The sequence below is a fragment of the Prionailurus viverrinus genome, chromosome A1 (genome assembly GCF_022837055.1).
Source record: "Prionailurus viverrinus isolate Anna chromosome A1, UM_Priviv_1.0, whole genome shotgun sequence".
NCBI classification, from domain to species: Eukaryota; Metazoa; Chordata; class Mammalia; order Carnivora; family Felidae; genus Prionailurus; species Prionailurus viverrinus.
The window spans coordinates 138,872,441-138,889,212 of NC_062561.1; the positions used below are offsets into that span (position 1 = coordinate 138,872,441).

The 16,772-nt window shown below is 44.0% G+C and overlaps 1 protein-coding gene across 4 annotated transcripts in view; it reads left to right on the forward strand.

Annotated features, from left to right (window-relative positions):
* Window positions 1-10,768: 10,768 nt before the first annotated feature.
* The window catches only part of ARHGEF28 (Rho guanine nucleotide exchange factor 28), a 318,682-nt gene continuing 312,678 nt past the window's right edge, over window positions 10,769-16,772 (forward strand). For 2 of the 4 annotated variants that reach the window (XM_047863847.1, XM_047863863.1), the window contains exon 1: window positions 11,663-11,790. The gene's annotated coding sequence lies outside the window, so the exon portion shown is untranslated. Of the gene's footprint in view, window positions 10,953-11,227; window positions 11,247-11,662; window positions 11,791-16,772 lie in introns of those variants that run through there. The other 2 variants (XM_047863854.1, XM_047863859.1) reach the window with 2 other exon arrangements.

The window sequence follows — 16,772 nt, forward strand, 5'->3', positions numbered from 1 at the left end:
TCTCCACATCTGTTTGCCGGGAAATACTCTCCAACAAGCACACTGGCCACGGTGCCCTTAAGGAGGTACAACCTAGTGATTAAATGATGAAACATAAAAGAGGAAAAGACAGAACACTTGTTAGGTGTCTAGAATCTCAGAATGTAAAATGTCCCACAAGGAGAATCCTACAAATGTCACTTACCATTGTTGGGGAGATTTACTTCCTATGGCTTCACTCCTGGCTCTGGGGTGTTAGTGACATTCAGTCCACCATCATGGCCTGGCCTGCAAGCTGCTCTCTTTCAGAGGTCCCCTGGAGGCCCACTAGGCGACCTTCTATTTGCTGAAATGGCTCTTGTCAGGGCATTCAGTATCATGTTGGATAGGGGTGGTCACAAAAAAGACACTAAGAGTCCTTAAGGAGCTTAGAGTCCAGCAGAAAAGACACAAATAACACCGAAGGCTACCAGTTACCAGGTTCTGGCTGGGTACTAGGCTCCAGTCCTTACCACAATCATGGTCATGGAGTCATGGAATGATCTTCACTTTAAGGGGGATGAAAGCATGTCTTAATGAGATAAAGTAACTTACTGGACGAACACAGTTAGCAAGTGGCAAGTTAGGTGTGACGACAAAGTCCACGCTGTTCTTTCGGCTTGACCACATCGCACCTTAGCCAGCAAGGTGACAACCAACTCAGGAGCACAACGTGGTAATTATTATTACAGTGGTGTCTTCAAAGCACCAAGGGCAAATGGATGAGAAGGGGCAAGAATGACTTCTAGAGCATACACAGAATAGAATTCTACCCTGTTTTGGGAGCACTGGGAGCACATACTTGCATGTTACTGAATCTTCTAGAAAACTGTAGAAGGTTGGAGGTTTCTGGATGGAGCAGAACCTGACGTGGTTTTTTTTTTTTTGAGTTCAGGTATATAACTACCAAAATTATCAATTAACTACTTAGAATTTAAAAAGTTGTGGTAGGGGCCCCTGGGTGGCCTCGTTGCTTAAGCATCCAACTCTTGACTTCAGCTCAAGTTGCGATCTCACAGTTTGTGAATGCAAGCTCTTCATCTGGGTCCGTGCTGACAATGCAGAGCCTGCCTGGGATTCTCTCTCCCTCTCTCTCTCCCCCTCTCCCCTCAAAATAAATAAACTTAAAAAAATTGCGGTAAAAATACATAGTAAAATTTATTCTCAAACATTTTAGATGTACATTTCAGTAGTATTAAGTATCTTCACTTGGTTGTGCAACTAATCAATGGCCTTCTTTTAGAAGTAACTAGATACTCATGTTTTTCTCATTTTTCACTCGTATTCCTTTCTATGCTTTTAAAGCTCTATTTAGGTTTATTCGTTTCACTACCTATTTGTTCACAAATCCCCCAATCCTACTCCTCTCCCAAGAGATGATCACTATTAACAGCTTTTTGGGTGGCTTTCTAGACTGATTACAATGCATTTGCAAATATATATTGATCCACAAACAGTTTACTATTTTTTAAATAAAAATGGGCTGCTAATAAACATACTGTTCTGCAATTTGCTTTTCTCACTCAGTCATATAACCCTGGACATCTTTCCACGTTAGTACATTCAGAGCCATGTTATTTTCTTAAACAAATAGTAGAGGCGTTCCATAATTATCTAACCAAATACCCATATGAACAATTAGGTTGTTTCCAATTTTTGCTCGCAAAAACGGTGCCTGAGCATAGTTGTGTATACATGTTCATGCCCTTGCAGGTATCTTTAGGATAGATTCTGAGAAGCAGACTTCTGTGTCCTTGAATTCTGTGTTTAAAAATATTGTACGTTTTTGGGTGGGGGATGGGTTAAATGGGTGATGGCTTAAGGAGAACACTAGTAATGATGACCACTGGGAGTTGTATGTAAGTGATGAATCACTAAATTCTATACCTGAAACTAATATTACACTGTATGTTGACCAATTGGAATTTAAATAAAAACTTGAAAAAAATATTGTTCCTTTTTTTTTTTTTCCATTTTTTTAAAGTAGGCTTCATTTCCAGGGTGGAGCCTAATGTGGGACTTGAACTTACAACCCTGAGATCAAGACCTGAGCTGAGATCAAATTTGACACTTAACCACCTGAACCACCCAGGTGCCCCTTTTTTTCATTTTCAAAAATGAGATAGAATGCAAATATTGTATATGTTTAAGGTGTATAACATGTCAATTTGCAACATTATATATTGCAATATATTACTATCCTATGGTCAGCTTAACACCTATCACGACACAGTTATAATTTATTTTTTGTCTTTTATAATTTTTTTGTTGTGAGAACATTTGAGATACAGTCTTTCAGCAATTTGAAGTATATAATACACTATTATTGACTATAATCACTACCCTGTGCATTAGGTCCTCAGAACTTACTCATTTTCTAATTGTAACTTTGTACCCTTTGGCCAACTTCTCATAATTTCTTCACCTCCCAGTCCCTGGTAACCACCATTCTAGTCCCTGTTTCTATGCAAGTTCAGCTCTTTCTAGATTCCACATATAAATCAGATCATGCAGTATTTGTCTCCCTCTGACTCCTCTTAGTATAATGCCCTCAGTGTTGATCCAGGTTGCTGTAAAGGGGCAGGATTTCCTTCTTCCTCATGGCTGATTATTATTCTATTATGTATGTGTGTGTGTGTACGTATATGTATATGTATCTGCATCTCACATCTTCTTTATGCATTCATCCATTGATGGACACTTAGATCATTTCCATATTTTGGCTACTGTGAATAATGCTGCAATGAACATGGGAGTGCAGAGATCTTTTTGAAATCCCGTTTTCATTTCCTTTGGTTATATACCAAGGACTGGGATTGTTAAATTATAAAAAGTTTCATTTTTAATTTTTTGAGGAACCTCCAACTATTTTCCATAGTGGCTGTGTCCATTTACATTCTCACCAGTGTACAAGGGTTCCCCTATGTCCACATTCTTGCCAACACTTGTTATCTTGTCTCTTTATCTTGTCTCTTATCTCTGGGATGACTGCAACTTTGATGCTGAGTGTGTTTTCAGGTACCTGTTGGCCATCTGGATGACTTCCTTGGGAAAAGATCTATTCCGTTCCTCGGCCCATTTTAAGATCAGATTATTTTTTTGCTATTGAGCTGTATGAAAAAATTGTCTCTTTGATAATTTCTTTTACCCTTTCCGTCTTCTCCTGGAACTCTTTTTAGTGGGACGTTGGATATGCGAGATTAATCCTGCAACAATTTTGTTTTTGATTTTATATTTTCTGTGAACTTGGCTTTTTTTTTTTTTTAACTTTCTGGGATTTTTCATCAATTTTATCTTCAACATCCTGTGTTGAATTTTCAAATTGAATTTTGAATTTTATTTTAAAAATATTTTGAGAGAGAGAGAGAGAGAGAGAGAGAGAGAAAGTGTGTGTGTGTGTGTGTGTGTTTATGGAGGAGGGGCAGAAAGAAAGAGAGAATCTAAAGCAGGGTCTGCACCACCACTCTGGAGCTCAATGCGGGGCTTGATCTGACAAATCATGAGATCATGACCTGTGTTGAAATCAAGAGTCTGACGCTTAACTTACTGAGTCACCCAGGCACTTCTGAATTTTGAATTTTAAACTTTACTATGAATTTTTAAATTATATTTTTAATTTCCAGGTATACCTTCTTGTCCTCCCTCTGTTCCATTTTCACAGCATTTTGTTCTTGTTCAATAGGTACTTTAAATCTATCTATCTATTTCTGGAATACACAAATGAGAATTTATAAGAAGTTTTTTTCCACCTGTAGTTTAATTCTTAATTTCTGAAGTTTAATTTTATAGCTTAACTTGGATGGGTTTTGTCACGTTGTGGCTTTCTACATGACTAGCTGTCCATATTTGAGGTAGTATCCAGGCATTAGTGGTTTTAAAAGCTCCCTACATATTCCAGTGGTCTAGAGCAGTGGGTAGGCAAACTATAGCTTGTAGGTCAAATTCAGCCCACCATCTATTTTTGTACATACAATTTTTGGAACACAGACACCGGTCATTTGTTTACATACTGTCAATCACTGATTTTGTGCTATAGCTGCAGAGTTGAGTGGTTGTGACAGAGACCGTCAAACCCACTCAGATGAAGAAATTTTCTATCTGTCCCTTTACAGAAAATGTTTGCAGACTCCTGTTCTAGCGGAAGAAGGCAAAGGCTGTCTTGTAAGCTCTCTGAGCTTGTCCACAGCTTCTGTCATGCCTGCTGCTCAACTACCCCATATGGCTGAAATTAGCTTTTTAAAATGAAAAACAACTAATTTTTTGCAGTATGAGATAGTATCAGAGAATAATAAATTTTAATATTGATTTTTAAGAGAGAGACAGAGTGTGAGTGGGGGAAGGGCAGAGAAAGAGGGAGACACAGAACCTGAAGCATGCTCCAGGCTCTGAACTGTCAGCAAAGAGCCTGATGCAGGGCGTGAACCCACGAACCATGAGATCATGACCTGAGCTAAAGTCGGATGCTTAATGGACTGAGCCAGCCAGGGACCCCAAGAGTGATAATTTAAAGACATTTTCCTTGATAGAAGAAAATTAACTGCCTTTTAGGGTGGGGTTCTGAGTAGGACACTTTAAAATAAAGTGTCTATTTAAAATAGTCTATTTTTAGACTCTCCATTTTTCTCCAAGTCTTTCAATTTTCCTTTGTATATTATGGATGATTCTTAAGTCTTTTTGTCTGAGTTGGAGTACCAGGGCCTGTGTAAGCTTACCTGCTCTCCATACCTCCCCAGGGTGCTGAAGAAAGAGCTCTGAAAGTGTCCCATGAAGGGAGTGTGGGAATGAGATCTTTTCAGAATTAAAAACAGACAACAAAGTTCCCATGCATTATTGCACTTATCACCGACTGCCTTGCTCTTCTGAGTTGGATTCAGAAATTGCAAAATAGTTTACTCGGCCAATTAAAAAAAAAAAAAATCTTGGATCCTTTAGTGGCAAAAGTCCGAGTTACTGAGATAAAATATTTTTTATGTAGGTTTTGTTATTGTTGGGGGAGGTTAACTAATTCATAGCAATTTTATTTATAGATTTTCCTGTCTTTTCTCTCCCTCTGCCTACCCTTTTTAAATGGAAAAACAGGACCTCGGTCCTCTTTAATGAGTAATAGCTGCCCAAAGCTATACGTGCATTTTGAGGCTTCCAAATGATGTCATGTGCAGAACACCGACACTTCATTCTCACCATCTGGCATGTCACCAGAAGTCTTCAACATAATTGCAGCCCATGTGACTGTGGCACACACATTAGTTCCCACCTATATTATCAGTGATGAGTTCTATCTCCCTAATTAAAAAGGTGTTGTTATCTCGATGATCAACTCTGTTTTTTAAGAGCTTTGTCTTTTAACTGTGAAAACTTGCTGCAGGCTGGGATTTCATATGTTTGTGCAAGTGATCAGCAGGTGTTAGGGGACTGGAGACAAGCTAGCTTTTGAGTTACGTGGCCCCAAATCTTATACGTGAGCATTCCAGTAAGGTTCCTGGAAACAAACTTGCTAACCGGTGGAAGGTTTATAGATGTCTGCATTTGGGGATAGTATCTAGCTGGCCTGCTTTGTACAGTCATGCCCTGGAGACCAAAAAGGGGCCTTTGAGTTGGTTTAAAATTTAAGAAGTCAGGTACAAACTGGGGAGAGCTGGAGCCATTTTTGGTAAGGAAAAAAAGCTAACAAATGGATGGTGCAAATAAACAATCACTTTGTGAGATGAAGCGTGTTCTAGACCCTATGGAAAACCTCTGTGTTTCCTTGGGTGAATCAAGGATAGGATTTCCTGGCCCTTCACAAGTCAAAAAGGCCTGGCTTTCATGGGGTGCTTGCGGGGGCTCAGTCGGTTGAGCATCTGACTTCTGTTCAGATCACCATCTCACAGTTGGTGGGTTTGAGCCCCGTGTCGGGCTCTGTGCTGACAGCTCAGAGCCTGGAGCCTGCTTTGGATTCTGTCTCCCTCTCTCTCTGCACCTCCGCCACTCACTGTCTCTCAAAAATGAATAAACAAAACAAAACAAGAAAAACAAAAAGGCCTGGCCTTCCCGAAGGGCAGGGAATTATCAACCAACAGTTAGTTTCCTACAAAGTTTGGGTCGGGAGGTTTAGAAAAGAACAGAGTAACTGATGACCTGTGAAGCTGGAGAAAATAAAAAGCAAAACAAAACGTGCCTGGGCTAGAGGCTACATACTTCCCAAACCGGCCTTGCGTTTCAGAGGGTCCTGAAACAGCACGGTCCAAAAGAACCTTCTGTGATGATGAAATGTTGTAATATGTGTTGTCCAAGACTAACACGTGGCTATCAAGCCATCAAGATATGGCTAGTGCAACGAGGGACTGATTTTTCAATTTTATTTCATTTCAATTAATTTAAACAGCCACATGTGACTGATGGCTACTATACTGGACAGTAAAGAAATCAGAAATCAGTATTTTTTTTTTTTTGTGGAGGTTACTGTATTTAATCATAGTGATGAAGGTGACACTTTTTAGCCATGAGTGGCCGCATCTGAATATTTAGGAACGGATTAGAATTGGTGTTTCTTGTAAAATGAAATCTCATCGTTGTATCTTCTTTTAAGAAAATCCCCTGAGTAGTTTCTAAAAAGTGGTGCTGGATCAGGAGGGTAAAAAAATACGGGGATCTGAAAGATCAGTTTTGCAAAGGAAGGGTCTCTAGACAGTGTAAAGCTCTGAAGGTGGCTGGGAGGTAGAATAAATCTCCGCTGGTAGAATTTTTGGGCCTCAGGGATGCGCTGAAGGGGAACAAAATTTTGTCAGTGGAGCATTCCCAGGGGTCCTCAAATCCTGTGGGAAGTGTTGAACTACTTATACAACTGATTACACTCAAGAGGCAATTTATAGCTCCCCCAGCATCTTTTTTCTCATGTAAATATCAATATCTAAATATCAACCACAACAGGCTCCATCTGCTTTCCTTAAAATACCTGGGATTAAAATGTACTTTGAATACACAGGCACATTATGACTTTGGTGGGCCCCAGGCTCTTTTGCATTCACGAATCCTTGCCTCCGTAAAACAATTCAATTTTATTATTTTGGGGCACCTGGGTGGCTCAGTCGGTTGGGCGTCCGACTTTGGCTCAGGTCGTGATCTCACAACTCGTGGGTTTGAGCCCCGCGTGGGGCTCTGTACTGACAGCTCAGACCCCTGGAGCCTGCCTTGGATTGTGTATCTCCGTCTCTCTCTACCCCTCCTCCGCTCCCGTTCTGTCTCTCTCTGTCTCAAAAATAAACATTAAAACATTTTTTTCATAAAAAAATTATTTTCATTGTTATATATACATTAATATTATATATTAAAACATTTCATCCGACCTAAAAGTTCATGTTTTTCCTTCTGATTTTAAAAGAAGTTACAACATGTTCTTTGGCCCCTAAAAGTACTGTAGGCTCTGGGCACTGAACCAGCTGTACCTAGTGGAGAAGTTAGGCCTGTTGGAGAGGTCTCACGTTTAAAACTGGCTGGCAATGGCCTGTTCCTTCTTAAAAGATTGCAAAATACCTTTTGTGCATAGTCGGTGCACAATACATGTTAACTGATTAAAAATATTCAGAGATGTTGGGGCACCTGGGTGACTCAGTCAGTTAAGGGCCCAACTCTTGATCTCAGCTCTGGTCTCGATTTCAGGGTCGTGAGTTCAAGCCCTGCGCTGGGTCTGAAGCCTACTGAAAGCAACAACAATAAAAAACACAAACAAACAAAAATGTTCAGAAACATCAAGACTCCTCTTGTAACAAGGTGACTACTTCTCTACTTTTGTCCCTAATGACCATTCTGGATCTGTTACTTTGCTACTCAGACCCGCGCCATTGTGGTCATGTGGGGCTTGTCACAAATGCAGATCATCAGCCTCCAACTGATGTGGAGTCAAAATTTGCATTTTGACAAAATTCACAGGTGATTCACACGTACCTTGCACTGAAGCACCACTGGCTGGCAATTTAAAAAGGATTGTACATCTGGGGCGCCTGCGTGGCTCAGTCGGTTAAGTGTCTGACTCTGGCTTAGGCCATCATCTCAAGTTTGTGGGTTCAAGCCCCACATGGGGCTCTGTGCTGACAGCTCAGAGCCTGGAACCTGCTTCGGATTCTGTGTCTCTCTCTCTCTCTGCCCTTTCCTCGCTTGCATTCTGTCTCTCAAAAGTAAAACAGACATTAAAAAAATAAAAAAATAAATAAAACAGATTGTACATCATCAGCAGAAATGGAAGAGCTGATTCCTCATATAATTGAGGGCTGGCTCTCATCTTTCTCTAGTGGCTATAAATTCAGTTGTTAGACCAGGAGTTCCCAATCTTTGGCATCACCTGGGAGTCTTAGAAAATACCAATGTGCCACTTCCAACCGTAGGGATTCTGAAATAATTGGTCTGAGGTGGGATTGTGGGAACCAAAGTTTGTTAGTGCTTCCCAGGTAATGTTCATGTGTAGCCATACTGAAAACTGAGCCCTTTTCCACAAGATTTGTCCCGTGGTTGTGATCCAGTGGCTTTTTTTTTTTTTCTGTGTTCCTGACCTTCTCAACATGAGCAACCAAGTGTACATTCCAGAACTAGTCTCTTACCTCAGAGTCTGACATGCTCTATTAATTATTTCAATGCTCTGAAGTATTCTCATTTACCCATATTCTGATTATCAGTTGCCACCATTTCCTGCATCCTTATAATGTATCCCATAATAACCTTCATTTAATTTTCACCATGTTGAAGAATTTTTATGCCCATTTACAGATGAGGAAATGGAGGCTAGAAGGTTTGGATCTTCCAAGGCCATCCTTTCTCACGCTACAATTTGTACCCCCTCCCTCACCCTTACCTCTATGGTCTTCTAGTATCTTGCTGTTATTTAAAAAAAAAAAAAAAAAAAGGTTAAGTTCCTAACATATATGGCTCAAGATTAGATTTACAATTTTTCAATCTTTGAGAATTATTGGAAAATAGAATGAAGGGCAGGAAAGAATTAAGTAGATAATCAAACTGGAGCAGTTAGAAACCACTAAAACAAAGTTTGAAAACTGTGATAGCAGTTTTCCATCCTATATAACTGAGGGGATAGTGCACTTAAAGAAAACCAAGTAGGGGCGCCTGGGTGGCTCAGTTGGTTGAGCGGCCGACTTCGGCTCAGGTCATGATCTCGCGGTCCGTGAGTTCGAGCCCCGCGTCGGGCTCTGTGCTGACAGCTCAGAGCCTGGAGCCTGTTTCAGATTCTGTGTCTCCCTCTCACTCTGACCCTCCCCTGTTCATGCTTTGTCTCAAAAATAAATAAATGTTAAAAAAAAATTTTTTTAAGAAAACCAAGTATTAAATACCCCCAGAGCTAGAGTCTGTATACAAATATTAAATACTCCACAGGTGCCCTGTGTTAGGACTGTAGAGATTCTTGGGATAAGAAACAGTCTTTGCCCTTGAGATGTCAAGAGTGGATAAGAACCTGTAACAGTCCCACATAGGACAGTGAATATAGTAAAGGACTAAGTTGTGTGATAAGGTCGTTACACTTTGGCAAAGTTCAGAGGCTGGCAGGAACCAGGACAATGAAGAAGAAAAGACTCAGGGAGGAGGTCTGTAAGGATGAATGGAGACTGAATAAGAAAGACAGAACTGAGTTGGGATAGTGGCATAATCCTCAGCAGGACGTTAGAAATTGAACTGAATTGCCAACCTGGTTTCTTGTTGGCTGAATGTCCCTTGTCTGGGGACTGACAATACATAGGTAGTCTTTGGATTCTCAACAAATGCTGCCCCAGCCAAGCTTAGTACTTTCTCAGTGTCGGGAGTAACCTGTACCTGGTGTAGCAAAATCAACCAGACGCAAAGGGTTACTTACACTACTGATAGCTTCCTTGCCTCATACATTCACGGGCTTCTTTTAAGGTTGCTAAAGTACACTTTGCTTAATATTTGAACCTAGAGAAGTTGAAAGCCAAGTGCTTACTTAAATATTGATCAGGCTCAGGGCTTGAGAGAAGGCAAGAAAACTACAGACAGCATGATTAGATGTCCTCAGCTGGTAAAGGTTCCCCAAAGACTAGTTCTGCTTCTTTTTAGTGGGGAAGGGGTTTTGGATAATTTCCTCTAATATTTGTTCCTCCTGCTACATGGTCTTACTTCTTTCTACATATCTAACGTAACTAAGAAAAGGGAGGAAGGACAAGGAAAAAATAGAGTGATTCAATACTATGGATGCAAAAAGACTATTAACGACAAGGTCACTAACACATGGATGTTTTTGCTTACCAGAGTTTGGGAACCGTTTTTGTCTGGTAAGGTGATTCAATTCGTCTCCAGCAGACATTTTACAGTTGGAAAAGAAAATTTTTTTGGAAAATATTATTGTTTTTATCTCGAGTACATTGAGGTCTTGGCATGGGGAGGACCGTCTTTAAAAGGCAGTGCCTGAGGCCAGGCCTTGGGTTCATCCCAGTGGGAAATAACATCAGCTGGAACTGCACCTAGGGGAGGGGGTTAGGAGCGCAGGCAATCGGGGGCCCCTTTATGAAGGCAGGACGCCAGACCTTTGCCTTGGAACAGGACTAAGGACTTCAGAGGCGGGATCCTGTTGTTCTGCTATCTTCTTCAGGAACTCGGTCAGCAGATCGGGTGAGACAAGGTGAGACTGCAAAGAGGCACAAATGGCCCAGACGCAGGACAGGTGTTGCAGACAGCTGGGAACAGGTCGGGGGAGGGGAGCTCCTCCTGGCTGACTGTCTTGGTGGCCAGCTTCCTCCAACTACACACCCTGTCCGGCTCTGTGGGCGGTAGGTCTTCGCAGGAAAAACAAAGAGATTCGAGGTCCTCACAAGAAAAGTCCATTTGGTAACTTTGCCTTTAAAGTTGGTCTCAAGTCTGTGTTTTGGAAGCCTGGCTGACGGAGAAGCTTCTGTGCTCGGGGTTATGAGGAGCTAACCGGAAAAGCGCCTTGGATGGTAAGGGAGCCCCTCCCGCGCAGTTTTTCGTGGTGAAAACAGGTTACGGTTCTCATGAGAAATTTGTGAGTTTCAATGACTTGCAAGGCAGCCACTAGCCCGCACGAACGCGGAGGGAACGGAGGCTCGCACAGCCCTGGGACACAGGGACGTGAGCCTCAAGAAGAAAGAGGGCGTCTGGTTTTCAAGTCACACTTGGGCCACGGCCTGTCACCGGTGTGGTGGCTTTTAAGTGAAGAGCCTGCGCTTCCCCTGGGCATGGCCGGCTCCCTCCTCAGGCGGCGCCGAAGCGAGGTCTGTGGGGGCCCGGGGAGCGCGGGCGCCGCACCCGGGACGCGACCTCGCCCTCCCCCGGCCCCGCAGGGGCCGCGCCAGCCTCCGCCCGACTGGGCGCTCCGGGATGGGGGAGGGAAGGCGAGGCGCGCCGGGAGGGAGGGTGGGGGTGGCGGCGGAGACAGCGCGGTCGGGCCGCTTCAGGTTTCGTCCTGGAGCCGGTGGCGGGCGCGGCGGCGGGCGGGCCCGGCCATGTGATGCCGGGGCCGGGAGGTGGGCAGGCGGGGATCCAGTGGCAGCCGGCAGGCGCGGAGGGAGCGGGGGCGGCCCGAGCTGCGGGCGCAGCCAGCCGGCTCCGGGAGCGCGCCCGCGGCTCCGCCCCCTCCGCGCTGGCTCCAGCCTCCGGGGCGGCCGGGCGTTGGCAGCTTCGGGGAAAGCCTTCCCGGCTCCGGGCGGCGGCGGCGGCGGCGGCGGCGGGCCGGGGCGCGTTCCAGACGCCCTCGGGCAGGGCGCGGGCTGCAGCGCCTCGGTGGGGTTCCGGAGGCTGTGGGGGCCCTGGCTCCAGGTAAGTGTTCTTGGGGGCTCCATCCCCCGCGTCTCCCTGTAGCTCAGGGCAGAAAAGTTTGCTCCCCTCGCCCGAGTTCTCTAGCCCAGAAATACTCTCTCCAGGGTCCTGGGGGACGCGAGGGGCAGCAGAGGTGGAAAGGTGGCTGCCGCTGTGAGTTTAGTGGCGCGAGGGATCCTGCCGCCTCATTGCCCCTGGGGGCCGGCAACAAGTGCAAAGGGCCGCACCGTCCGGCGCGGCGGCGGCCGCTGTGGAGCCTGGGGTGGTTTGCGCCGCGCGGCCGGGAGCGCACCGAGAAGGCTGTGGCCCCTCTCGTTGCCGCTGGGGGGGGGGGGGGGTCCCGGGATGGGGGGGTGGAGGCCCGGTCGGGGTCCTTTGAGAGCCACGGAGATGCACTCCTGCGGTGGAGATGGGGGTGGGGGGCGGCTCGAAAGCTGGTTCCCCATCGGTGTCTTTGCTCCAGCGTGAGGGTCCTTGGTGGGGCTGGGCTCCCAGAGAGCAGACCTCACGGTACCAGCGCTAGCACTCTTTCGTATGGAGACGTTTGCCGTATTTTCAAAGGCAGCTGCAGACGTTTGATTACGAGGGGCGGTCGGCGTTCCGTCGGATTTTATTCTTACGGGTTTGTGTGCCCCTTGAACATCTGGGATGTGGGTGGTACCCTAACCTTCTCCTGCTTAGAGTTTCCTGAGGGGGTCACAAAGATGGGCTTTTGCTCGGCCGAGGAGGCATCCTTTCCTGTCGAGGCTGGGTAGAAGCTGGGTGCTGGGGCCGCCTTGGAAACCCATCTCTGGTTTCCCAGACGCCCATTAGAGTTCCAGGCGAGAATCCATCTGCCTCCCTAGGAGCCCACAGTGACCCCCCCCTATTGGTTACAGCTGGGTGGGTCACGGAAAGGCAGCAACATCTGTGTTTGCCCAGCTTCCTGAAATGACCCCTGCCTGGGTCTAGACCAATCTCTGCAGACCCGGAATTATGGTGGTTTACCACCAGACCCGCGCCAGTTGGGAAGGAAAAGAAAAAACGCAAACCTTATAAAAAACAAAACAAAACGACACAAAACCCCGCCCCCTAGTCCCCTCCTCATTTATGGTCCCGGGGGTCTGTGATTTTCCGAAGCTTTCTCATCCTCTGTTCCTAAGCCCTGGAGCTGTCAGGGAAAGCGAAATCCTGTTTTCAGAACAGAAAGGAGACCTGTCTTTACTAGGTTTTGTGGGTTGCTGTTTGCACATGACCATACAACCAGAGTGAGAACTTAGGGGACGGTTTCTGTATGAATTCTGGATTTTACATATATCTTAATAAAACATCTCTATTTGCCTCCTCCTGATTATGGCCGACCTAACTGCTTTGGACTGTTTGGAGGACAAGAAAGGAATACTGCAAAAACATTTTGGAATTGCTTTCTACAGCATAGCATTCCAGCGTAATGGTCTGTAGGGAACTTTGTGTGATTATTGTGCTCATTAACTTTGATTAAATAGGAATTGGGATCACATCAGACCTCTGCTTTAGTGGTTGGGAAACTGAGGCACACAGCTTCTGAATGTCCTGGCTAATAGGAGAATGGAGAACAGAATTAGTGTTTGTTCTGCTTTTGACAGTTTTCTTCCTTATCACAACCGTATAACCTGGTCAACCAAGAACAGGTTATGTAACAGGTGTCATTAGATTTTGCTTTGAAGCACCTGTCCTGCCCTTTAAGAAGTTTAGAAGCACTTAAAGAGGGAGATGGTAATAAAGGCTCGATGAAATTTCATCAGTGGCGTCATTTGGGGTTAACACCTTTTTTTTTTTTTTTTTTTAAACATGGGTGCAGTGCGTAAGAGTTGAGAATATTTTCTCGTACTTTTAAAATGTTCTGTGGTGGCTAAGACGAATTAGGTAGAAATTTGAGGTGAGCTCTGATACATGACCTTGGGTGTATGCCATATGAGAAAAGGAAAAGTATCCTCAAAAGGTATTAAAGCTGGAACACAATACGTTTATGTTTGGCATTGTGTATAAAAACAAGTACTATATTGGTACTTAAGCTCTAACTTGAAGTCTGGCCAGAGTTTATTACTAAGCAGACTGTACCGAAAAATGAATGCTATAAATATTGGAAAACCCTGATTGGGGTTTGGCTACAATGGTATTGCCAAATTACTCTGGTAAATGATGGTAAAGCCCAAATTACTCTAAAACTCCTAGGCTGACTAATTGTATTATGTGTTAATTTACTGATTAGATAGGACAGATGTAGTTGATAAAGGTTTTGTGTAATTGCATTTGTACTTTCATTGTTTTAGTTGAACAGAGAAGCAACGGGATAATTTTTTCATGTGACTTTAAGATTTGTTACAAAGAGGGACGCCTGGGTGGCTCAGTGGGTTGCGTGTCTGACTTCAACTCAGGTCATGATCTCTCAGTTCCTGGGTTCAAACCCTGTGTCGGGCTCTATGCTGAAAGACCCTGCTTTGGATTCTGTGTCTCCTTCTCTCGCTGCCCTCCCCCCCGCCCCCACTTGTGCTCTGTCTTTTAAAAATGAATAAATGTTAAAAAATAATGAAAAAGATTTGTTAGGAAGAGATGGGTCAGGTTGGGTAATTGTTATTTTGGGTTCTAAATTTCTGTGGATTTCACATCTAAGGCAATACTGGTCTAAGTTCAGAGTTTTTAGGGTCTGTTGTATTTTGAGTGGACTTTTGCACACTTGATACTCAGACTTTTGGTAAAATGTCAGGTACCTTTATGTGATAGTACATCTTAATCAACTGTAATTTTGTCCTTAATTTGATCTTGGCACAATAGTAATTTGCTTATTTCTAGCATTACTGCTCCTGGACTGCTTCTCCTGGATAACCAAGATAATGAGATTTGACATAATTTTTTAAATGAGGGAAAGCAAAAATGTCACGTAATTGAATATTGGGCATTTGTTCCGGTGATATTTGTTTTGAACTGTTTTATCATATGTACTTCTATCCTTCAGAGGTGATTTCTCCTTAATTTTTTTTCCTGAATTTGAGGTTTGACTTCTTCTTTCTTTTTTTTTTTTTAGTTTTTTAAAAACTTAAAAATGTTTGCTTATTTTTGAGACAGCACGAGCGGGGTACTGGCAGGGAGAGAGGGAGACACAGGATCTGAAGCAGGCTCCAGGCTCTGAGCTGTCAGTGCAGAGCCCAATGCAGGGCTCGAACTCACGGGCCATGAGATCGTGACCTGAGATGAATTCAGATGCTTAACCGACTGAGCCACCCAGGCGCCCCTAAAAGTTTTTTTTAATGTTTTATTTATTTTTAGAGAAGGAGAGAGAGAGAGAGAAAGCACGTGTGTGCGCCTGCAAGCAAGTGGGTTTGGGGTAAAGAGAGGGGGGCAGAGGATCTGAAGTGGGCTCTACGCTGACAGCAGCAAGTCCCAGCCTGAGGTGGGACCCAAACTCCTCTAAACCTTTGATCATGACCCCAGCTGAAGTCAGACACTCAACTGAGCGAGGCGCCCCTTGAGGTTTGACTTGTGTAGGAAGTTAATGTAAAAGTAAGGTTTCTTGAGAGGAAAACCTTGTATCTATGAGTGAAGGCCAGCATTGGTGGAGACAAGCAATGTCAAGTTTACTTTCCTTTTTTTTTTTTTTTTTTTTTTTTTTTATGAAATTTATTGACAAATTGGTTTCCATACAACACCCAGTGCTCATCCCAAAAGGTGCCCTCCTCAATACCCATCACCCACCCTCTCCTCCCTCCCACCCCCCATCAACCCTCAGTTTGTTCTCAGTTTTTAAGTCTCTTATGCTTTGGCTCTCTCCCATTCTAACCTCTTTTTTTTTTTTTTTCCTTCCCCTCCCCCATGGGTTCCTGTGAAGTTTCTCAGGATCCACATAAGAGTGGAACCATATGGTATCTGTCTTTCTCTGTATGGCTTATTTCACTTAGCATCACACTCTCCAGTTCCATCCATGTTGCTACGAAAGGCCATATTTCATTTTTTCTCATTGCCACGTAATATTCCATTGTGTATATAAACCACAATTTCTTTATCCATTCATCAGTTGATGGACATTTAGGCTCTTTCCATAATTTGGCTATTGTTGAGAGTGCTGCTATGAACATTGGGGTACACGTGGCCCTATGCATCAGCGCTCCTGTATCCCTTGGATAAATTCCTAGCAGTGCTATTGCTGGGTCATAGGGTAGGTCTATTTTTAATTTTCTGAGGAACCTCCACACTGCTTTCCAGAGCGGCTGCACCAATTTGCATTCCCACCAACAGTGCAAGAGGGTTCCCGTTTCTCCACATCCTCTCCAGCATCTATAGTCTCCGGATTTGTTCATTTTGGCCACTCTGACTGGCGTGAGGTGATACCTGAGTGTGGTTTTGATTTGTATTTCCCTGATAAGGAGCGACGCTGAACATCTTTTCATGTGCCTGTTGGCCATCCGGATGTCTTCTTTAGAGAAGTGTCTATTCATGTTTTCTGCCCATTTCTTCACTGGGTTATTTGTTTTTCGGGTGTGGAGTTTGGTGAGCTCTTTATAGATTTTGGATACTAGCCCTTTGTCCGATATGTCATTTGCGAATATCTTTTCCCATTCCGTTGGTTGCCTTTTAGTTTTGTTGGTTGTTTCCTTGGCTGTGCAGAAGCTTTTTATCTTCATAAGGTCCCAGTAATTCACTTTTGCTTTTAATTCCCTTGCCTTTGGGGATGTGTCCAGTAAGAGATTGCTACGGCTGAGGTCAGAGAGGTCTTTTCCTGCTTTCTCCTCTAAGGTTTTGATGGTTTCCTGTCTCACATTTAGGTCCTTTATCCATTTTGAGTTTATTTTTGTGAATGGTGTGAGAAAGTGGTCTAGTTTCAACCTTCTGCATGTTGCTGTCCAGTTCTCCCAGCACCATTTGTTAAAGAGGCTGTCTTTTTTCCATTGGATGTTCTTTCCTGCTTTGTCAAAGATGAGTTGGCCATACGTTTGTGGGTCTAGTTCTGGGGTTTCTATTCTATTCCA